Genomic DNA, 25409 nt, shown 5'->3' with positions numbered 1-25409 from the left:
CTATACTTGAGTTTGACACGAGTTTTGAGGAGCATTCGATTCGAGTCGATTTTTTTTGGACCAATGCTAAAGCTCTATTGTTAAATAAAATTAATATTAATCTATCGATAGAAACCGTATTTCACATTGCACGTTAAAACGTATCTGGAAAACGAAAAGGATAAAATTATTGCCGAAACTAAACAAAATATGTGTATTCCTTCTATTTTGGTTGTAACAATTAAGGCTCTAGTGTCAGATTCTAGAAGCCGCTGTGGGCATTCATTAATTTGTCTTGAAACCTACATGTAACGTTATGTAGAAGGTATTTTGTACACACGTATGTTTATTATGTCTAGAGGCTCTTCACTCCTGGGAGCTCATAAAGTGCATTGCGTAACAGCATGAGGTCCCAATTAGTGACAACATCTTTATATCGGTATGTTAAGTTAACAGTTACACTTACAATGGTTTAAGTGCTTTAATCTGAAGAGTAAGGTCACGTGTTTAAATTAACCGATGGTACTATCTAAAGTCCTAATTGGACCATTCTTAATTCTTCTGACTTGACTTAATAATTCGTATTTTTATAGCATTAAAATTCTAATATTTTAAACTATTATGTTGCATTTTTTACTATAAAATTATCACTTCACGTAAATATTAAATATTATTAAAAAATAAATAAGATAATATTAATAAGAGGGTAAATATTATTTACCGTTAAAATAGATATTGTTGCAATAAATCCCGTGAAGTGATAATTTTATATTAAAATTCTAATCGCAAAGCTCAAAATAACGATTACTGATAGAACTTCAAACAGTTAAAAAATTGATTTTAGTTCTTTTATAACATTGAGATTAAATTCGCTAATCTTCATAACAGGGTTGTAATGCCCAGTGCATTTGCAAAGGCAAAGGGTATTATGTTTGTGGACGAATAATCTCATTGAAGAGAGCTATAAGCTCTTTTAGACTTACAATAATAGAAAGATACGATAAAAGAGGTATAACTAATACAGCATTCATTTATTTTATAGGAAAGTAAGGAAAACGAACTTAAAAAACATAATCCACTATCAGTGGTGGGCACAGAAATAAATAACTACATACATCATTTAAAGCTGAACAACTTCTAGACCTCTAGCAGTAGTACATACATATATTCTGCTCTCTATAAATTAGATAGTTTGGTAGACCAGCTGTATTCGATACAATCTACAATAACTGCACAGCATAGTGTATGTTCAATGCTAGATTTCCAAATAGATTTCGAACGGCGGCGCTAATATCTGGAACGGTAAATATGGAACGCATCAGACCTAAATGATTGAAATACCCATTTAGCTTCGGCCATGTTTGAGCATATTCTAATTTCCAAATCCACTCGTTAGCGAATGAATTTTGGAAACTATCATCATGGATCATTTGATTTGTCTCTTTGAAAATATATGACCGTTTTATGTATAAATTAGTTAAGATAATATGCCTAGCAGTAGATAATTTGCTTTACCACAGCCAATTTTGATTGTGGTTATTAATTGGGAATCTCAACAGGATTAATTTATGGAGCTATTGACAGTACACCAAAGCTCATTGATCCCAATTAATAACATAGGTAATTATATTCACATATCGATCACTTAAAGGTTTATGTGTATTGTGTATATTAAGTCAATGCTTCTACAAATATTTGAAGATCTAGGCTGAGCTGCACCACCTAACTTTAACGGTAACTATGATGATAACCGGCGCTTTTTGTTGTGGAGTTTGACGGATTTTTGACGATTGTCAAAGTTAAAGTAAGATGGTGCAACCCAGCTTTAGTGGTGACTTGAAAACTGTTTCAAAGTAAGTACATATAAAAATAAACTCGTACAAGCCCATACTTAAGTGTAGGCGCACACTGTTGATTTTTCGTTTCTAATTGCAAATATCCTCATTATTAATTAGAAATATCATCATGTAGGGCATCTTAAACCGTTAGTCCTAGTTACTGCTCTAGCAATAGCACTATCAGTTAAACGGGCTTCGCCCGCGTGGAATTTTGCGGTTTTTTATATAACCTATGACACTCAGCAATAATGTGGCTTTCTATTGGTGAAATAATTTTTAAAATCGGTTCAGTAGATCTCGAGATTAACCCTTACAATTTAACAAATATACAAACATACAAACTTTACCCCTTTATAATATTAGTATAGATAAGAGCCATCCATAACAACCCTTCGGGTCCAATATAACAACGGGTTCAGGGTGCTGTTGGGCTTGCCTCGCTTCTGCAGTGCTTCGGAAATATTTGCTCAGTCGGCTTCTTTGCTGTCCTGCGCAAGAAGACTGCCTCGTTGCTCAGTAGGATACGGGCGAGCCCCAACAGTACCCTGAAGACCGTTGCGGAGAGGTACGACTCTCCTATTATCCGACATTTCCTTCGGCTACTTCTTACCGAATGGGTTGGATAATTAGTGGTATAAGGCACCCATTTACTAACCATGTGGATCATTGTTATCTATAAATGAATAAATTGAATTGAATAACTCTCTATAGGCTAGTTTCCTAAAAAAATTTTTTAGTCCGTCAATTTTAGTATAAAAAAATATTGGACACGTATATTTTTAATTGTCAATCAAACAAATAATTACAAAGTTATAGTGCGTTGAAGTTCCACGCGACGTCACAAAGTGCTGCACTTTTACGCACTTACTGACGTCACGGGTCTTTTCTTTAGAACTTTGGCACGCTTTATCTCTTTACATTTTCATTAGTTTTAATAAGTGAAAAATACGTGTCAAGTAGTTTTTGATAAGCTAACTGACGGACTAATTAAAACTCTTGCTTTTTTACCCAGGAAACATCCCTATTATATCCATATCCTAACAAATGTGGTAATATTAGAAAATGTTGTATATCAGTGATGTCCTAAATGCCCAAAAGGTGTTCCAGAACCGTTAGAAAGCGTTTTGTGTAATTTGCCTCGGTGTTTGAGCGCCATGTTTGCGCACCCGAGTAAGCACACATTATCTGTGTAACGATCCCGGATACTGGGTCACTTGACCACCGACATTTTCATTTGTTTTATATAAAAAACAAAAGATATTCGAATGGTATTAAATAGTATTAATATACTTACCGATTTCTCAACCTCTTTCTGCTGTTGCAAGAGATTCAACTAAAATTATGTGACACTTGAAACATTGGCTCTTGGTAAAATAATAAAATAAGAAACCAGTAACAATTTTTTTAACTATAACTAGAAATAAAAACAGAACAATCTCGTCTCATGCTACGAGTATTTTAGTTTAGCTAGATTGGTGTACTTGTTGTGCTTATAAATGAATAAACTTTAAAATGAATTCTATTCCCAAATTCATTTCACTTTAAGTTTAGTGACGTAATACAAATCAAAATCAAATCGACGAAAATATACTTCAACTAAAATTTGTTCCTGCTAGACAGGCTTTTGAATAACGTATCTAAATGATTTTCGTAATAAAGCAAATACACTGGTACGATTCAAAGAGCTTTGCTCTAACCAACCTTCATAATCTTTTTATCTGGGATAATCCGGCTGTAACATAAAGCCTGTCTAATGCACTAGACCTAGGTCCAGAAACAATAGCAGTTATCTTCCCCTACGTTATCAGACCTAAGGGCATAACAATATTATCTCTAATAGATTCCGCTTAAGGTGCGGTTATAACAAAAATTTTTTTTTCAAACATGTAAACGTCTATTAAGCTGGGCTACACCATCTTACTTTAACTATAATAAACGTCAGTAATCTGTCAAACTCCATACAAAAAACACCGCTTATCGTCATAATTACGGTCAAAGTTAGGTGGTGCAACTCAGCCTTAATTACAGAAAATAAATGACTTTTATGATTTAATGTATTAAAACGATATCTATTTTAATACATTCAAACATCATACATTGGATATCGTTAAACAAATCCCAAAACGTGTAAAAATAATTTAGGACCTCAAAAGTTGCCTGATAAATAGATTTCTAATAATTTCATTCATACAATTTGCATCACACCTAAATTAAATGACTGCCACAACTGGTCAGTCGCTAATAATATAAAATGATTGTTGAATTGGCAGATATTAATAATTTTATGTGGCTTTAATGCTAATGCTCCAATAGCCACAACAAGTTCAAGTTTATGTAGAGGGCAAAATTTGCTACCATTAAAGCTAAAGCCTTTAGTTGTCCAACTCCCAAGTCTTAAGTACGATGCACTTGATCACATAAGCTACGAGTATTGTTTGTGCATATTAGAACTTTGCTGAATGCACACAACAAACTGATGCAAAAGTGTACGCATAACATATAGGTAGCGCTCGACAGTATGGTAATTACAAATGGCACAATTTGACCAGTGCAATATTAATCCGCGGCAGCAATGTTCGGATGAAAATACACTCCGAATGCTCGCGGGGTGCTCTCACGAAACCGCACCTTTAGATTCCGCTAAATCGATCGCGGAACGGCAAATATTATTAGCTGATGGGGTTTTGTTTAGATTGCTAAGTTATTGGCGTATTTTCCTTTAAAAAGATTGTTTTTCACTTAAGATTGAAAATAAAATAATCTTTTGTCAATTTTACCTAGCAACTACATAGATCCTTTATTAGGCTATGTAAAAATATAAGAGCCATTTTGAAGATTATTTAATTATCTTCAATTCCAGACGGAGATTTTTTTATTGAATTGGTAGAATTAGAAGTCTGTTAGTAAATCTTTTTTTGAGGGACTTACTCCTAAATTTGTTTTTAATAAACCTAATTTAATAAACATAGATTTCATGTTCCTCTAACATAATAATTTTATCTAGTAGGCATTGTCTGGAAATAATAAACTTTTTTTTATTATGATCGTGACGAGGTTTGTCCGCCTGAAGCAATTTGAAGAAGAGACGATTAATGTTGTCAGGATTTTGATATAAATAGCAACTAAGGACACCGCAAAACAATTATGGATAACAAGTTTTGAGGAGTTTCTTGAAACTTACATTTTCATAGAGCTTCAAAGTAATTTGCACATTAGTTGGTCTTGGTATGCACAGCTTTGAGTAGAAAAGAACAGAATAGAAAACTTTTTATTTGCAAGAAAGGTATACAAGCAGGTAAGACATAGATTAAAACAGAGAGAAATAAACAAGTGGACAATTAACTGCTTGTGCCCCTCTGACAAAAAGGCACCCGCTCAGCGTACATCAAGACCGCCAGGGCTTGTCTTGAAACTGATTTTCAGCGGGGGCCCTCTGTTGTCACGGCGTACCCCTGCTGACGGAGATGCAAGAGGAGAAAGGAGTCCACAAGTCCGGCAGCAGGGAGAACGCAGCAGGGGGGCGCAATAGAAAAAGAGAAAACAAACAAACAAAAAGAAAGAAACAAAAAAGCACCATAAAAATTAAATAATAAAAATAAATTCATTTTACATTAATTATGAATTACAATAATAATAAATTACAATAAATTTAGATTTTAATTATTAATTACATAATTAAAACACATTTAAATAAAATAAATTAGATTTAAAATACAAATAAATTTGAGTCTCCTACGTTTTTATGCATATCTAGTATCTAGAGGGTCTCAATAGTGCTAGACGTACCAATACCAATGTGATCTTTTTTCAGTTCCTACAATGCCGGATAATTCACTAATAAGGTACCTGGGTCAAATATGGCCACCTTAAGGTTTGGTATGGTTTTTTAATAATAATAAAGCTAAAACAAGAAAGTTTTAGCACTCATTTCTAAAGAGTGGTTATTTATCTTTACAAAAAAGGCAAAAAAATGTAAAGACTTCAAATGATAAAAAAGTATTTGCAACATTTTTAAAAATATAGAAATTGGCCATATTTCCGACGGGGGAGGTAAATATGCCCATACATGTGGCCATATTTACTGTATGAATTAGTTAGTTTAAAAAACTTCTAAATAAAATGAAATAAAAATAGTTATTATATTTTAATAGAAGATTTATTTAAAAGATATTCTTTGGGCGATATTCATTACAAATAAGGAACTAAGTACCTTTACAAAAATTTAAATTAAAAGATAAAGTCAACAATGAGACTCAACAAGTCTTTCTTAATTTTAAACTTAAAATGCTAAGTATGCTAAAATCTTCTCTTGTTCAGGGTTAAGAAGCGGTTTCCGACCCAATGTAGATTTTGTCTCCTTTTTCTCTAGTAAATAACGCCTCAAAGTACGTCTTGGCACATTATAGTGCTTTGAAGCCGTATATACTTTCATCTTACCGCTTTTGATTGCAGTTAATGCTTGTTTCATTGATGCTTCTGACCAATTACCTGTAATCCCTTTAGATTTATAGCGTGCCATGGTCTAAAACAAAAAAAGAGGTTACTACTTACTTAATATCGGAAATATGGCCACACGGTGGCCATATTTGCAGTCATTCATTTTTTACGTTTTCATATCAGGAATGAAAAACTCATTATTACTTTGGTAATTAAACAAAGAAATATCAAATTACAATCGCCACACAAAATCATAATGTGATTTACAAAGATTCTTAAATTCAAACTAACAAAATACAGGACAATACTTACTTGATGTTTTTATAACCTTAAAACTCGTTACCATTTAATAAACACTGGGCGACTAGCGGGCGCGCGGGAGGAGTGACAGGTACGCCGTTCGGATACACGCTACACTAGCGACAATTTATGGTCGCGTTCAGGTTATTATAATATTTCGTATTTGAAATAATGGCATGTGGCCATATTTTTCGGCTGGCCATATTCGACCCAGGTACCTTATTAGGATCTAAACTACAAACCTCCGACAAAAGGAAAGCTCCGTCAAAAATGTTTAATGATTGATGAGTTTCCGCCTCCCTAAAAGAAATTATGGACTTTATAGGTATTTGTCGGATTAAACGTTTTAATCTCCAATCTTTCGCGAAATTCTTTCGCCCGTCGCTTGGTCAAAGTAATTAATTTTGTTATTGCGGATTATCATTTATCGGGAATCAAGGAGGGGCGTTTTTATGCATCGCTAATTTATTTGAAATACGATAATAGGTAGGAGGGACAGCCACTTTCTTATTTTGATATTGAAATATTTTTTCTTACGGAAGATGGCATCTTCGATACTTGTCCCAATGAGAACAATTTTTAAAGATAATAATAATTAATATTGATAGATAATAATCGCCCTCAGAATAATACTTATCACCGATTGATGATGATGATGATTTATCGGGTGATTGAACCCTCGTGTTTCATAATTAAGGTGACAATTAGCGGCATTACCGTTGTTTAAAAGTCCATTGACAATTTGGCTCAACTTTATAAAACGCAGATTCCACAGAATACCTAAACCAGAGAAATGTAGCCCCATAATACTCGCAGATACTATTGTTTCTCTCGGAAACTCTAATCTAATTCGTTTCAGTGCTGTTTCTATGGCTACGTGCTCAGCCTACAGAGGCTTCACAAGCTAATTTCATTAGAATTAGGATTACGTGTCTGTAATTCTCTTCTTATTATAAGCTAGCACTACAGATTGCTCAATTAGAAGCAAAAGCAATTTTCTCGAGCCGCGAGTAAAAAGAGCGTATAGAGGCGTGTTGACTTCGCAAACACCAGATGAGAAATGAATTGGAACGAATGAGTCGTGCTAGAGATGTCCTTACGTTTTCCCGATATATCGATGTTCAATAAACTGGCTTCGATTGATACTATTTTAGCAGAAAATGAATGCTTAGTTAGGCTTTGGAGATAATTTTTGTTATGAAGGAAACTTTAAATTGCTCCAATACTGTAGTACCTACCTCCTTACTTTAGTAATTTAATTAACCTAATTTTCATCGATTTTTAGGCTAAGGGTTTTTTAATTAAAGTACGCTGTAAGTATTTAATGGATTTTGCTTATTTTATACAACGAAATTTTTTTGTTAGACCAACTTTAGGGCATTTAATAATTATTATGTTTTGTGATATCACAATAATAGTGCACCTGTTAGTTGGGAATCTATCGAAAATTTTAAGTGTGACCTGAAGTTCAAATATCGATAGTTTTCTCAATAACCCGGCACCACTCGATCTTAGCGTGGGCTAGTGTCGCCCCTGGTGCGTCCGTTGTGTGGCTTAGCAAATGTTTACCTTCTATTATCTCTTGAGACGCGGCTGGAGACGAGTGTTTAGTGTATAGATAGACCACGTCCTCTGAACATGCTCTGTGGGGTAATCAAATTGATCAATGCCATAATATTTTATTGGGCTGCTAGGTAAGTAATTTAAAAAAGCGTGGGCAGGCCTCCTACTAGGTGGACCGACGATCTGGTAAAGGTCGCGGGAAGAGCCTGGATGCGGGTAGCGCAGGACCGTTCATTGTGGAAAACCTTGAGGGAGGCCTTTGTCCAGCAGTGGACGTCATTTGGCTGAAACGAACGAACGAATTTAAATAGTTCGGACGGCAACATGTTGCTTGAGAATTCCATGTGTTAGTATATAGCTATGATATGACTTAAACATTTGTTATAAGTACCCTTCACTGGTTGGGTTTTTATTGGCGGTCAAGCTGTAGATGCTGGCTACACAGGGGTTGCGGTGGGAACTAGGGTTGAGAACAGTCCCGTTATTATACCCGGAGCTCTCGACTTTCTAAGTATTTGTAAAGCACTCCCTCCTCCTCACTCCCTGTTTCAAAAATCGGGATAAAAACTATCCTATGTCCTTTCTCGGGACTCAAACTATCTCTATGCCAAATTTCATCAAAATCGGTTCAGTGGTTTAAGCTTGAAAGCAAGCAAGACATACAGACAGACAGACATACTTTCGCATTTATAATATTAGTATAGATTCTGTGTTCCTTTACGAGATCCGTTGAAAAATGAGGAGATCTGTAAACGAACCAAAGTCGCTTACATAGCCCAATGGATTAGCAACCTGAAATGGCAATAGGCAGTGAACATAGTACGCAGAACTGACGGCCGATGGGGCAGCAAGGTTCGGAGTGGAGGCCACGTACCGAAAAGCGCAGCGGCGCTGGATACAGGCCGCCACCAACCGGTCATTGTGGAAATCATTGGGGGAGGCCTATGTTCATCAGTGGACGTTCTATGGCTGAAATGATGATGATGATGATGATGATGATCATATATTTATGTTTATTTATCCGTTCACTAGTTGCTCTAGCTCTGATATGAGAGCTATTAAGAAGAGCAACAGGCAAAAAGGTCTAAATAAATCCATTATTAAACTGATGCCATAAAGTTATACTTTCAAAATAAAAGCCTGTTTAATAACCGCCCGTCGGCGGGCAAATAAGGCCAGCAGCTTTAGCTCTTTCTGAACATTTAATTTACTCAAGTCAATTTACCTTAAAGTCCAAATACAATTTACCTTTTGTTCGCGTTGTTCTCGCAGTAGCAGTTGATTATTTTGGCGATGGCGGAGTATATTTTTTCTAAAGTAATTTATTGTCGCCGTGATTCGGTTTGTTTTCTTAAGCCGCGGTCCGGGCTTGTTTCTCATTTTCACGATAAATATTTTCTTAATTCCACTCTCGGCTACCAATTAGGCTTAATCTACATTTATAACCCTGAATTCAGATTTATTTGGCGTTAGGTCGATTACACACTATTAACTAATTGGCCTGCTGTGATTAGTCGCCTAAAAAATTGACAAAAATAGAACGATAGATTAGATTTAGGAATCTGTTGGTTACCATGCCATATGGTAAATAATGAGAAATGTAATATTTCCATTCTGAGCTTATTTTGAATTATTTACTACTAAGTACAACTATCTAACACTTGGCTATCAGGATATTGAGTGAAACAAATAAGTACCATCATATTCACTAAGTTACGAACGTCAAGAAACTGTAAATCTATTTTACAATGGAGTTTTTTTTTCATTGAAGGAACTAGTGCCATAATAAACGCAGTACCTACTTACGTACCACTTCATTTGTTATGGCTGAAATCCTGCGAAAAGTGGGACACAGTCAACCGTCTTCGCCGGGCCTAATGCCATCATCCCGATGAATTGTTCGCCCGTGACTAATTACGCTTCGAATAAATAAAGGCGATAAGATTTTTCTGTTTGATTTACTGAAGGAATTCTAGATGCGTATCTGTATTCATTTACGAATGCGATTATTTATCTCAGAGTCTTGTGTGAAAGAATTTGGTAAATGTGTAAAGATTTACACGTGCTTGGGAAAACAAAGAAAATAGCTGTGACTTCGGAAAATATACCAAAATCTTTTACGAATTAAGAAGAAACAAACAGTCTGGAAACCGCCTACACAACGCACCTACTTCGGTTTAATTAACTTAAGAGCATTTTAATATATGTATAATTTATATTAACAGTCTTTAGTAAAAATTAATTAATTGCGAAAAGTTCATCGAAATCGTAAACCTGGTTGTTATTAAACTGAATGTAATGAAGTAGTATAATCTAAGTCGTATTTCTATTATCATTTATCATAGGTATAGATACCTACTTACTCTTAGAAATGCCAATTCTAACCTATGCTCTTTGAGCGTTTGAATTCTAATTTAATGCAACGATCAGAAAGGAAACGCTCAGATAAAGGGAGTTCATTTCTCCGCCCGCAGAACGTAATCTGCGCAATCTAACGTTAGTCAGCCGGCGGCTGGGTAAAATTCGCCCGTTATAATGCACTGGGAGATATTATTTCAATATACTGTTTGAAATAAAGCATCTAGTTCCTCTAAAGCAGTGTTTTTCAACCCCCTAGTATGAAAAAATATTTTGCGACCCCCCCAACAGTTCGCTTTTTTTTCATGCATTTTACGATGTTACAAAGATGTAGGAACCGTATAATTATTTCAATCCATACAACATTATATGCATTTGCATAGTTAGATTTTGGATAAATCTATCTTTTAACTTTAATGTTTTTTTTACTGAGGTAGATTTTACGATCTCTCGCGACCGCGTCTTTCCATTCTATACATAGCCAGAACGCAAGGGTGTGAAACTAATCGAGTATAGTTTGGATATGACTTTTTTTACTAAGCTCCTCCAAACTATACACGACCAGTACGCATACGCTGCGTACTGCTCGCGTATACTTTGTAGTGACTTAGGTCAATTATCTTCCTCCAAAATATACATCGCCAGTACGCATACGGACTAATCATGTATGTATTGTAATAAGTGCGTGATTACAATTTATACGCGAGTAGTTTCATGCTAGTCATTTTGACTTATTAACCTCTCTTTCTATTACATACTAGCTTTCCGCCCGCGGCTTCGCTCGCGTGGAATTTTGTCTATTACAGAAAAACAATATCGCGCGCGTATTTGCTCACCGTTTAGACCTACCCTGGACTACGACAAACATTTTAAAACCAAAATCAGCTCAATCGGCCCAGCCGTTCTCGAGTTTTAATCAGACTAACGAACATCAATTCATTTTTATTTATATAGATAGATTAATTCATATCTGCGTGTCTACTTTAAACATTGAATCATCTTTCGATACGTGTCATTGTTTTGATAAAGGATTTTTTGGTGTTTCTTATTCTGCCATAGAAAAGATATTTGTTTTGGGGCTGATATTTCACCAATTGTAGGTATGGAAATATGTCAAAATGATTTTGTTCTTGAGATAAAAGTTAATAAATAAAATAAATAATAAATAAATATCCTTAGACATTTTACACTGCGCTTCTAGTCCCAAACTAAGCAAAGCTTGTACTATGGGTACTAGACAACGGATATAAACATAATTAAATACTTTTTTTTGTAAATACATACTTATTATACATTGAAAACACCCAGTCCAATACAAACAAATATGTTCATGCACACAAATGTTTGTACTGTGCGGGAATCGAACCCGCTACCACTTCGAACCACTACACCAAACGGCCGACAATACAAACCTAGCATTTAAAGTCTCGCATAATATTGTATTGAATGCGCGTTGAACTTTCTTCTCTCACTCTCTCTCTTATTAATTAAATTGTTATTTAATTTGAAATCTACCTAATCAATTTAATTTCAAAAACCACTTACAATAGTATGAAAAATCTAGATTTATTATAGATTCAGTAAAATAATAATATTTTATGTAATAATATCAAATAAATGTAATTTTAAATATAGTTCCATATTTTACTGAATTTTACTAAATCAATATCAACTAAACACACTCTAGTCAAGTGTAAGTGGTGTAGTAGAAACTAATCGAGTATAGTTTGGAGATGACTTTTTTTACTAAGCTCCTCCAATACACGATCAGTACGCAAAATTCGTGTATAGTTTGGAGTCACAGATTTACAAACAGGCACTACGAAATATACACGAGCAGTTTCCTATGGGTGCGTTCTGGCCATGTATAGAACGGAAAGACGCCTCGCGACCCCCCCTATAGAGGCTTGGCGACCCCCCAGGGGGTGGCGACCCACAGGTTGAAAAACACTGCTCTAAAGGGCTCTACACACCAAGCCCGTCGACCCGCCTATATGAGTCGTCGTCTGTTAACATGTTGTCAAGTCATAGAAAGTACAACTTGTCGACATTATTCTTCCAGGATTGGTATCTTATCTGGTATATATGGTTGTGTTGTTTGTAGAAACTAAAAAATAAGCGACTTCTTTAGAGCCTTTCGACTTGAATTCGACAGCATTGAACTTGAATTCGAGACGAACACATATCCCGAACCCATATAGCTAGCGTGGTAAGTGTCTACACAAGCAAAGCAAATCTAAGGATATCTGAAGGTCTTCCTAATGCAGTAGGTAGAGACTAAATGACCTAATGATGATGATAATAGTTACTACTACCCGCGCGCATTAACTTGAGATTCCGCTGGAATGCGACCTTCGCTCCCGTCGTTAGCACATATACGTAGCAGCGGCATAGGTATTAATATTCAAAAATATTAAAATTTAACTCGAAAAGCCATCATAAATTATTTTTGAAAGATTTTTATGCACACTGTACACTGACAATTACGTCATCAGCCCAGGTCTCAAGTTAATCTGCGCGGGTTATAAGCATAAATAAATATATGTTTTTTGATTATTGCAGCTAGGAAACATATTTTATACTTATTTTTTAAAACATTTGTCATTAAAGTCTACTAAAAACAAAATTAATTTTTTTACCAAACCTACATTATTTATTCAAATCGTTTAAAAATCGATGTAGGCCTATGTTTACTTTAAGTACATTTAATGTGGTTTTGATTAGTATAATATTGACTCTACAATATAAGCAGGTACGACGCGTAACAAATGTTTGTTTAATTTCAATTTGTTCAACAGTTTTTTGGTTGTACTAATCGCATTATAATGGCCACATTGCTTAAATTCATTTGTATTATGAAGAGAAACTCTTAAAACGTTTTTTATTCCTTAATACATCTCAATTGTTATTTCTTTAGTAGGTCTGTATCTCTTCAGTGTCCTTAATTATATTATTTTAAATGAACTTGATACATATTATAGTAAACAAAGATCGAAATGATTTTTTGCGTTATTGGTCCATTAATCTTTTCTCAAATGGAATGAATGATATCAGATTGTATCCCAACTTCCCAACTAATATTATAAATGCGAAAGTAACTCTGTCTGTCTGTCTGTCTGTTACGCTTTCCCGCTTAAACCTCGCAACCGATTTTGATGAAATTTGGCATAGAGATAGTTTGAGTCCCGGGAAAGAACATAGGATAGTTTTTATCCCGGTTTTTGAAACAGGGACGCGCGCGATAAAGTTTTTCTGTGACAGACAAAATTCCACGCGGGCGAAGCCGCGGGCGGAAAGCTAGTTAATAATAATCATTAAAAATATTTTTGAAAACTTGAGTTTGGCAATGTTGGATTAAGACTACTTGATGCCCTAAGTAATCCACACCAGTGAGCCCGGTGGTGACTGCCTGTCTTTAGAAAAATTGGAATGCGACTTGCGAATATAGTTGTATCAATTTTTATAAGCTATTACTTTGCTTAAGGGCTATAATAATCCGGCACAGGTAACTACATAATATAATATTAAGGTTATCTTTAGAGGTTGACCATAAGCTAATAACTATAATTTATATGGAAAAAGAAGTCATAATTCCCATAATTGTGTCACGTTTTCGTGCAACAAAATGAAAAAGGTACCTACTCGTAGTTGTCAAAACTTAAAAAGTTGTTTCACTCGGAGCTGGCGATGTACATCTGATCTTATTTATTTTCTTGGCCCTCTTGACGTGGGAAGCGTATAAATAAGGCTCGTTAGTTACGGGGGCTAGGGTAGCCATGTATTATACATAAGGAAGGACATTTTGATTCTTAAGTAACCGAACGTGTTAAGGTGGGGGCTTTCGCCTCCCTTGCCTTTTTAGTTGTGTCTATGGACTGAATATAGAGTTCAAGAACGAGAAAAGAGGCACAAGCTTGAAATATTTTTGAGGATAAAGTGGAGATATATAAAAAAGTGTTCAAATATAGTCAAAATTGTAACGATTTCAAGGATTTCATATTTTATTCCAATAAATAGAGATGCTCACACACACTTGTTCTTGTTCGGAAATCCTGTCCCGTCTAAACAGGTCGCTTGGACACCCTAGCTTTTGCCCGTCGTTTACCATGATGTTTATGTAATTTGGTGTATCTTACGTTTGAGGCTATAAGTTGTTACGGCATGATTTGTAGAGATGCGTTGACGGATTTTAGAATATTTTCTATTTATAAAAAACGTGGTTGGTTATGATAAATGTTATTAGAATATGTTTGTTGAAGGATCGTCTTGCTCAGGGTTATTGTATCTAATTTTACTAAGATCTTAACTAAATTAATAACACATTATGTTAGTGTTGTGTTAGCTAACAATTAGTTGGCAGATAAATTGGGATATGGGTATCTCATTATACTCCTATTTACTATCCTATTCTTTTCTTAAACATATTATCCCGATTTCCTAACGTCTAACGATGTATGTTGATGACCCAATTCCAATAAATTCTTCACATTATTTCAACAACAATGGCTGCTCCGAAGCCATTATCTTCAGAATTTTGCAATGGAATTCCCAAAATAAGCTTATCGCATTATCCGCGTCGTAACGAGCGAGGGCTTTCATTCAACTATGATGTTTTTTTTATAACTACCTACATTTGATTTAAATAAAAAATCAAAGAGTTCCATAAAAAACCTGAAATGTAGGGTTGCCAAACTTACCACCCATTTAGAAACCTACCTTTAAAAATCGAGGAGAAAGTTCCTTAAAAAGAACTCAAAATGTTGAAGCGTAGCACGGAAGACATCTTTCTCTAGTCTTTTATCTTTCTCTGAACGAAAGCAAAAAATAATGATATAAATGTAATACCGTAATGGAATGCAATCATAACCCTACATGTACGAGTAAAATTCATCGTTTTAATTATTTTTCGCCGACACTTTTTCAGATATGAGATTCGAAAATGATAACTGATTTATGATTATTGGCAGCCCTATAACGAGCTATCTTATCTCGATGCATCCACACAAGAATTTCGTCGAAAATTGCCAAAAACCTAATTAGTAATGCAGTACCGAAACTAAAAGGTAATTACAGTCTTCATTTTTGTAAAAGCACCTTTTACCACTAACGAGGTCTCATAAAATTCCCGAATGAAGTTATCTTTCGCGCCATCGAAGCATTCTGTGGAAGTTATTTTTAAGGCAATTAGACTGAGAAAAACATTGTTTCTCTACACAAAGGCTTTTAATTTAGCTTTTAAATGGTTTATACCTCGGAACAATTTAGTGACTTTAGCTAATCTAAACCACACTAGTCCAAAAATCTACAAAATGCAGGTATGTGGAAGCTACTGCTACTTTTCAGCAGATTTGCTGAAGTGCAAAGTTAAAGTATTGACATTCATAGTTACATAATAAAAAGTTACATGTTATATGTCCCTGGATATCTATTTTGTTTTTATTTATTTTATTTCATAGCACAGACCTAAGAGTAAAACTAGTTCTTAAACGCAAACAACTCTCATATTTTATTCAAAACACTGGTCAATGGTCATACATTAAAGTTATAGACTAAGGGTTCCATAAACTGCCTAATGAATGAGATAATCTCACATGACGCGGCGAGCGATATATTGATGCGCCGGCGCCGAACGGTAGCTCGCAGGTGACAGCCAGCGATAAGAACCCACGCAAAGCTAATACTTAACGCCCGTATTTACAAACATTACTATGAGTTCTAACAGTGCGCGTTCTAACAGTCTAAAACGCACAGGGTGACACATGAACCAATCACAGAGCTCTATTCAACGCTGTGCGTTCGATTTGCTGCTTTACTTAAGCAAGCATCGTTTGTGAATACGGGCGTAAGAGTCAAAGCACACGATACGTTGAGGCGCCGAACTGCAATGATTTCCCGTATTGTGAAGAACCCATGTTTAAATTCGTATCAATGTTCGACAACATATTTGTGGCGACTACGTCCCACTTACGCCTCATACCAATTAATTAAAATATACTTAATTGTAATACTTCTTGTACAAACTTAAGATGTAAATGCTTTCTTAGTTATAGCGTGTTAATTTTAGAGCATGGTAATTTTAGTTTCTCACGCACTTGCAATTTTAGGATTTTATTGTCGGAAAGTTTAACTCAAATCTTTTTAGTGTTTCGCCGATGTAACATGTGGTCCATTGTTGATCTATGCAATTATTGCAGGTGTCTGTGTATCAAGCAACACCAACCTTTGTAATGTCTTTCTATTGTTTGTTGTTTACTTTGTATTATGTTTGTGCCAACCTTTGCCATGTGTTTCATGCTAATTGTTTTGTTTGTATCTTCGTGTTATTTTCACTTTGTTTTACGATTGTTACCTGAAAAGGCCGCCGACCGTCGAGAGTAAAACCAATGTTTAGTTTAGTCAGTCAGTACGCAACCTCGGTACCGGTCGGACGCCTTGAAGGCCCATCCTCGCGCTTACACAATACAGTTACCGTCTTACCAGTCTATATGAACTTTTATTTATAAAAACCTACGAACCCTGCAACCCGAGTATAGAGCGCCGACAGTGGTGACCCCGACGTGATCTTACGTGTTTTATTGTGCGCTTAGGGTTTTATCAGGGTTCAGGTTCGCGCCGCGCAGTGGATAATTTCGCGCAGTGATAATTTATAGACTTACTGACATTCTTCGTGATTGTGTGAGTGTAAACAGCGTAACGTTAAAATGGCTCATGAAAATACCAATGTCAACGGGCCCGCCAAGAATTTCCCATGGCTGCAGATGGCACAGTTCAACACATCGGACCCCGAATCTTGGATGGATTGCGCGGAGAGCTTCTTGAGTATGTCAAAGGTGACAGACCCAACGGAAAAGTGCTTGTATATAATAAGCAAGATGGACTCCCACGCCCTCAGAGAGGTAAGAGACCTCATAACCGGCCTCTCAGTCGTCACAGCGGGACAATATGAAGAGCTAAAAAAGAGGATAGTTAAAAGGTTCGGCGAATCCCAGACCGTGAAGACTCGGCGACTTCTGGAAGGAGAGGAGATCGGTGACCGAACGCCGTCACAGTTCCTGCGGCATCTCAAATCGCTAGCGGGCAGCGCTATGCCTGAAGACGTGTTGCGCGTCATGTGGACGAAGGGCCTACCTACCGACATGCAAGCAGCTGTCGTGGCCAAGACAGATACGCCACTCGATGCATTCGCCGACATCGCCGACTTATTAGCTGAAAACGCCAGGCTACGGTGCACGAGGCCATCGCCCCCAGCAGCGGCGATCTCCACACACATAACTGACGAACGATTACGCCGGCTGGAGGAGAACATGGCGCTTCTCATGAAGAATTTGCAACAGGCGCAAGTAAGCAAGGTAGACACGAGAAGTAGCAGGCCACGCGGTCGTTCAAACTCACGCTCGTGTACCTCTTCACGGTCTAGAACTAGACTGACAGACTGGCTATGTTGGGACCATCATCGTTACGGTTCACGAGCGAAGAAGTGCATTGGACCATGTTCCTACAACAAACCACAGCAGGGAAACGCCAGCGGGAGTCATTAACGGCGGGTGACGCAATTTCCCATACACCTACACGCCGCATCTTCGTTACCGACAAGGCCAATAATGTAACGTTCCTCATTGATACAGGGGCCGACCTTTGCGTATACCCTAAAGCACTAGTCCCTACGGCTTGCAAAGCTTCTGCCTATGGATTAGTCGCCGCCAATGGAACTTCAATAACCACGTATGGTACTATCGCACTGACCTTGAACCTCGGGCTTCGAAGAGACTTCCCATGGATTTTCGTGGTAGCGGATGTACAGAAACCCATTATAGGTGTAGATTTCCTCGCTCACTACAACCTGATGGTAGATGCAAAAAATAAGAGGTTGGTAGACGCGATCACTCATCTTACGGTCAATGGACATGTGGCTGAGTGTGAGCAACTCACTGTGAAAACTTTAAGTGGAACATCACCTTACCTCGATCTACTGTCCAAGTATGTTGCGATAACACGACCAGACGGAGCCATGCAGGAGGTAAAGCACGGAACGAAACACCACATACTGGTGACGCCAGGACCTCCCGTAGCACTCAAACCGCGAAGGCTCGCTCCCGATCGTCTTAGAGCTGCCAAGAAAGAGTTTGATTCGATGGTAAAACTTGGCATCGCTCGTCTATCGAAAAGCCCGTGGGCAGCGCCGTTAGTTATGGTAACCAAGACGACCACATCCTCCACGCCAGAATCCAGTTCATCACCGATTCCCGGAAGTGAAAAGGAGACTGAAGAAAAACATCGTCCATGCGGTGACTACCGAGCTCTGAATGCAAGAACAGTGCCCGATCAGTATCCAGTGCGTCACATTCAAGACTTCGCACAGTGTTTAAGTGGTAGTAAAGTGTTCTCAAAATTAGATCTAGTGCGTGCATTCAATCAAATCCCTATCGCTGAAGAAGACATTCCAAAAACTGCTATCACAACGCCGTTCGGTTTATTTGAGTTCAAGTTTATGACGTTCGGCTTACGCAACGCAGCTCAAACGTTTCAGCGGTTTATGGACGAAGTGTTAAGTGAATTAGACTTTTGTTACTGCTACATAGACGATATTTTAATTGCATCCAGTGACGAAAATGAACATTTAAAACACTTAGAGACAGTATTTAATAGGTTAAGAAAATATGGTGTAGTGATTAATCCTAAGAAATGTGTATTTGGGCAATCAGAGATCGAATTCCTAGGTTATTTAGTGTCAGCCGACGGTACTCGTCCGCTCCCTGAAAAGGTTGAAGCAATACGGACGTACCCACTTCCGGCCACAGCAAAGCAGCTACGACGGTTCCTAGGTATGCTAAACTTTTATAGAAGGTGCATACCTAACGCAGCCGCTAGCCAATCTAGTCTTAACGAGCTGCTGCATGGTAACATAAAAGGTAAAACTCCAATTGCGTGGACGGATCAGGCGAGAAAAGATTTCGATGTTTGTAAGGAGAGTCTAGCCCAGGCAGCTTTGTTAGCCCATCCTCGGGACGACGCCGAGTTAGCCCTCTTTTGTGACGCATCGAACAATAGCATTGGGTCAGCTCTGCAACAAAAAGTAGGTAACGATTGGCACCCTATCGCATTCTTTTCTAAAAAGCTTACTACGGCCGAACAAAAGTACTCAGCATACGACCGCGAACTTTTCGCTATCTATGCTGCAGTCAAACATTTTAGGCATTTTGTTGAAGCACGACAGTTTGTAATTTTTACTGACCATAAGCCGATAACCTATGCATTTAGTAAAAAAGAGCAACAATGTTCACCCAGGCAGTTTAGATACCTGGATTTAATCGGTCAATTCTCAACAGACATACGTCATGTGAATGGCGAAGACAACGTGCCAGCCGACGCACTTTCGCGTATAGAGAGCGTTCGTAAAGGCCTTGATTGGGAATCTCTTGCGAAGTCACAGAAAAATGACACTCATCTTAAGTCTTTGTTAGATTCAAATAACTCGTCATTGCAATTACGACTTCTTAGTTTGCCAGATAGCGACACACCACTTTACTGCGATGTATCAACTCAACGCGCCAGACCCTACCTTACAGAGCCTTTCAGAAAGTTAGCGTTTAACATACTTCATCAGAATTCACACCCCGGGGCACGTGCAACGACGAAACTCGTTTCACAACAATTCGTGTGGCCCTCAATGAATTCTGACTGCAAAAAGTGGACGAGAGCGTGCTTGGGCTGCCAGCGTTCTAAAGTGTCGCGACACGTTATCACTCTTCCTGGCACTTTCGCACCACCATCTTCTCGGTTTGACCACGTTCATTTGGACATTATCGTTATGCCTTACTCTGAGGGATATCGATACTGTCTCACGTGCGTCGACCGCTTTTCAAGATGGCCTGAGGCGATACCGATACCCAACCAAGAGGCAGAAACAGTAGCACGCGCGTTCTATTCGAATTGGATTGCACGTTTCGGCATTCCAAGCAGAATCACAACGGACCAAGGCAGGCAGTTTGAGTCGCACCTATTTAGAGATCTGAACGCTCTACTAGGTTCGAACCACCTACGCACCACTGCTTATCATCCGTCTTCAAATGGTATGGTAGAACGCTTTCATCGGCAACTTAAGAGCGCAATTAAATGTCATGCCGACGAGAGTTGGACGCGGGTATTACCAACAGTATTGTTAGGCATTAGGGCATCCTGGAAGGAGGATTTACAAGCTACATCTGCTGAACTTCTATACGGACAGAGCTTGCGCCTCCCAGGTGAGTTTTTATGTAAGAGTGTTACGCCCAACCCAGTGCCTAGCGATTACGTCAACCATCTACGACAGCAGTTTAATAAGTTACAGCCAATCGACGGCACGCGCCATGGCATTAAGAGTACTTTCTTTTTCAAAGATTTGCTGTCGTCCAGTCATGTATTTGTAAGGAATGACGCTGTTAAAGCTCCTCTGCAACAACCCTACGAAGGGCCATATAAGGTAATAAGCAGGACAAACAAAACGTTCGTACTCGATATACGTGGACGCGAAGTCACGGTATCGATCGAAAGACTGAAACCTGCCTATATTCTGAGAGATGCAGAACACCATCCAAACAACCATCCTGACAGCAGTATACCATTGGAGGTAACTTTAGAGAGTGGCCGAGGTCAATCTACCGGTTCCAATGTTAATTCAGGTTCTCCATCTGCAGCTTTACCGCCTATCTCTATCGAACCGGACTTCCCTCGCCGTTCTGGTAGACGCGTTCGTTTTCCAGACTACTACCAAGCAGGCTTGTGATAATCAAACGTAATTATAACTTCTTTTTTGTAATTTTGTTATTTAGATCACTTGTAGTTTACTTATCGCGATTGTTGTTTTTGTTCTCTTTTGTTCTCGTGATCTAAATCACTGGTAGGGGGGTACTGTGGCGACTACGTCCCACTTACGCCTCATACCAATTAATTAAAATATACTTAATTGTAATACTTCTTGTACAAACTTAAGATGTAAATGCTTTCTTAGTTATAGCGTGTTAATTTTAGAGCATGGTAATTTTAGTTTCTCACGCACCTGCAATTTTAGGATTTTATTGTCGGAAAGTTTAACTCAAATCTTTTTAGTGTTTCGCCGATGTAACATGTGGTCCATTGTTGATCTATGCAATTATTGCAGGTGTCTGTGTATCAAGCAACACCAACCTTTGTAATGTCTTTCTATTGTTTGTTGTTTACTTTGTATTATGTTTGTGCCAACCTTTGCCATGTGTTTCATGCTAATTGTTTTGTTTGTATCTTCGTGTTATTTTCACTTTGTTTTACGATTGTTACCTGAAAAGGCCGCCGACCGTCGAGAGTAAAACCAATGTTTAGTTTAGTCAGTCAGTACGCAACCTCGGTACCGGTCGGACGCCTTGAAGGCCCATCCTCGCGCTTACACAATACAGTTACCGTCTTACCAGTCTATATGAACTTTTATTTATAAAAACCTACGAACCCTGCAACCCGAGTATAGAGCGCCGACATATTTATGGGACTTTCATAATAAATGTATAAGTAGACCGTATGGATTATGATATTTATTTTGTACAAGTTTTAAATCATATTTTTAGAGTGGGCGTGTAACGATCGCATAGTAGATAAATTAGTTTTCTCATCGCTCGTTGCGCTAAAATCTGATTAACTATTCGAATTAAACCAATCACTTTCTTAACTTTAATCTTAGTTGCCACAACACTCCACCAGTTTTTAATCCCAGCTTATCTTATTTTTCGTTCGGTTTAAGCTCCAAGTTTATATGCATTATTTATGTTTATCTCAGCATGTCGTATCGAAGCGTTGACGGCTTCGAACGGTAGTTTGACAGGGTGATAAGAGCTGTCAAAACCAGACAGATTGCATCTTAAATTTTAAACCTTATTGCGACGGCATAAGAGCCTGTCTACTCGATGCTAGTCATGAATCTTCGCCCACGGGATTCTTGCAGTAGCCAGCATTTAAATCAGTCATCTTATTCCAATACATTAATATTGATTATAAGATTTTGCATCCCGTTTTCTTCCGCGTGGGCCTGGAATACGACTAAACTCATAATGTCCGCAGCGAATCTTGAACGGATTATCAGTAAAATCAAAGAACCTATAATAGAAACGTATTTTATAGAAAAAGATTATTATATTCTATTCTATTCTATTCTAGATAGTAATAATGAAATAACAGTTAAATACCTACATGTAAGTACGATAGGATCTCTCGATCCTAGTTTTAATTTCTAGATGGGCCTCACTTATTAGTAAATCAATTGTTGTCAACTGAATGTGTTGGCCCAAAAAGAAATACGGGCAAGTTATACTGTTATGTAAATTAAAGGGTTTGTCGTAGCTCTTCTCACCTCTTATAGTATAGGTACTTCACTGTCCTATAGATGTAGGATTGGAACGCGAATCGTAAACTAGTGAAAATTACGAGTACTAAAATCGAAACCGGTTGCGGTGACGCTAGGCTAGGGCTCTATTGGAACTAAAAACAAAAAAGGATTGTGACCTCAATATTGTTAAGTACATCCCACATGATGGCCAATGCCTTGACGATAAAACTGTAGGCAGTTACTTAACTGTTAACATTTCCGTTATCTACCGATACAAGTACTTAAACTTATTGATCACCTTGTTTTGAAACGCCTTTTGATTGTTATTTATCCTATTACCTTACATGTGTTGTTCGCAATCTAATTATGTAGGTTGATTGATTTAATTAATTCGTCGTGTAAGGTTTCCGTATATTGTTTCAAATTGTTTACCATACGTCTCTTTAATTGTTACTACGAAACTGATTTTGGTAATCGGTATTCATGAGGTTTCATTTGGGTAACAACAGTACCTAACTGGTATAAAAAGCGTACTTATTGATCATTGAAAGATTGTCTCATTACAGTAACAACAGCAGGTAACTGGTATAAATAAAGTACTTATTGATTATTGAAGTCACACAATTATGTTTTTTCAATTGAAAGAGCGCCTTAAAAGGGTCACGAATACACCACATTATGCAAGCTGTATGTGCGGGTAATGGGTGCTCAAGGATAGGCGGACTCCAAAATCGTAATGAACATTAATTTATTTTCCAGAATATCGCACGTATGCCTAGGTTTGTATGTGGCGGCTGCCACACTGTAGAACTGTAACCACTGAATCTTATAATGTTTAAATCCCCCTTTTGCAGTAAATAGTTATCAAATGAAATTAACCCTTTTTTGTCCCAATATAAAGTCATAAAAATTCCTTGCACGACCGTGTTTCTCGTAGTTTTAACACATGATCACGCAACAAAAACTGCCTCACAGCAGTTGAACAATGCAATTTACATGAAGGACACATTCCCGCGGCCATAAGGCCAGGATAAATAACTAATAAGGCCTGTAAGGCCGTTCCCGGCGGAGGCCACTTAAAGAGATTGCCTGAGGCCTACGCGCATACATCTGTCCTGGATTGTTTCAGGGTTAACACTGTTTTAAAAAGATTGGACAATTTATTTGGAATCTGTTTGGTGATTTGAGGCTATCTAGACGAAAATTGCTGATTCTTTTGTTAGTTTCTGTCCGTTGCGCTTTTGTAGTTTTAAAAGACGTTATTATCGTGTGTCGGTCAGGCAGTTATGAAGCTTTGAATAATTTTCTCAGCTCTTGTTCACACTTTCAAGTTTTTTTTTGCAACAGAGCATATCCTCCTTGTCCATCTCATATTAATGCAGATCTTGTCCGTGTCGTTACAAAAACTTATAAAAGTGAAAATGTAAAGTATTCGAAAAACTTTGTGCACTTTCTGCTTAATATCGTAACAATTTCAAGTTTTTTCATTTCTCCAGTCGCAAATAGAGTTCATTTTACCATACTATGAAATAAATGGAAAGTGACAACCCTATACCTATTGGATGCTAGTCGAATTCACTCCGTTTGTATCGTTCGTGCCGATAACGTATCTTAAGTAACGTCTTATTGGTACAAACTACAAAGGCACCGTAAAATTTTATCGTTTTCCGAATAGACTGTGAACATGGACACTTCGGAACATCTAAATGTCCTTATTAGAGCTGTTATGTTTATAACAGTGTTATATCCTACTATGTCTCCAATAGATTTACTGGAGTTATCACTGAAAGGTGATAGGGAAGGCTAAACAGCAGTTAAGTTAAGGAACATGATAAGTAATTAATAAGTGGATATTTTACTAGGGCCTTATTCAATTGAATGAATAAACAAACACCCTTAAAACAATTGGTTTACCTATATGAACTATCGATGAATATCGGTGTATAAAATAATCTTTGATGTCCTTAGACATCCGCGCGTCCGGGCATTTTATGAACTAAACCTTAGTTTAGTTCATAAAATGCCTGGACGCGCGGGTTTACATCTATCTTAGATCCAAAACACCGTAAAAAACAAAACCGGGCTAAAAAAACCTTTTAACCAAAGCTGAAACCCTAAATGCTCAACAAACAACATTCACTTTCACCGGAAGCAAAGCTCTGTACTGAGCGCTTTGCCCAAGATTTCCCTTTATTAAGATCAGACGATATTATCTGGCTCGGCACTGGGGGTATACTATGTACACCCATTGATACCTGTACCGACATTTCTCATCCCTTTCACTCATGTAATTGTTCCTGTATTAGTGACAGAGATAGGTAGAGTCGACTATGACACACCCAGTAGGACCTCTGATATATCGCTGCTATTCGTGCAACAGACAGACGGTCTTGCACTTAACAATATTTATTTCTACTCGCGGGGGAGATTTTTGGAGGAAAATTACCCCTGATTTCTATTTTCTGTACGCTTTATGCTCCATTTCGGTAGTCATCATTGTATTTATCTTTTGTACTGCTTCATTGGTTTACGGTTTCAAAATTTTAAAAAGGTTAGCTTTTAAAAAGGTGTAAAGATAAATGGTTCATAAACTAATGTTTAATTGT

At 37.4% G+C, this 25409-nt stretch overlaps 1 protein-coding gene and 1 long non-coding RNA gene across 2 annotated transcripts in view; one reads left to right on the top strand and one right to left on the bottom strand.

The window, feature by feature from the left end:
• LOC135075733 (G-protein coupled receptor Mth2-like) overlaps positions 1-25409 on the top strand; it is a 114488-nt gene that overhangs the window by 64270 nt on the left and 24809 nt on the right. The gene's annotated exons all lie outside the window — the stretch shown is intronic.
• On the bottom strand, positions 5956-6773 carry LOC135075541 (uncharacterized). Its single transcript, XR_010258048.1, has 2 exons — positions 6459-6773; positions 5956-6339 (listed from the first exon to the last, which is right to left on the bottom strand). It is a non-coding gene; the product is annotated as an uncharacterized LOC135075541 (long non-coding RNA).

This window comes from Ostrinia nubilalis, chromosome 10 (assembly GCF_963855985.1).
Source record: "Ostrinia nubilalis chromosome 10, ilOstNubi1.1, whole genome shotgun sequence".
NCBI lineage: Eukaryota > Metazoa > Arthropoda > Insecta > Lepidoptera > Crambidae > Ostrinia > Ostrinia nubilalis.
The sequence above is the reverse complement of the archived record's forward strand: the minus strand, read 5'-3'. Positions and strand labels throughout refer to the sequence as shown.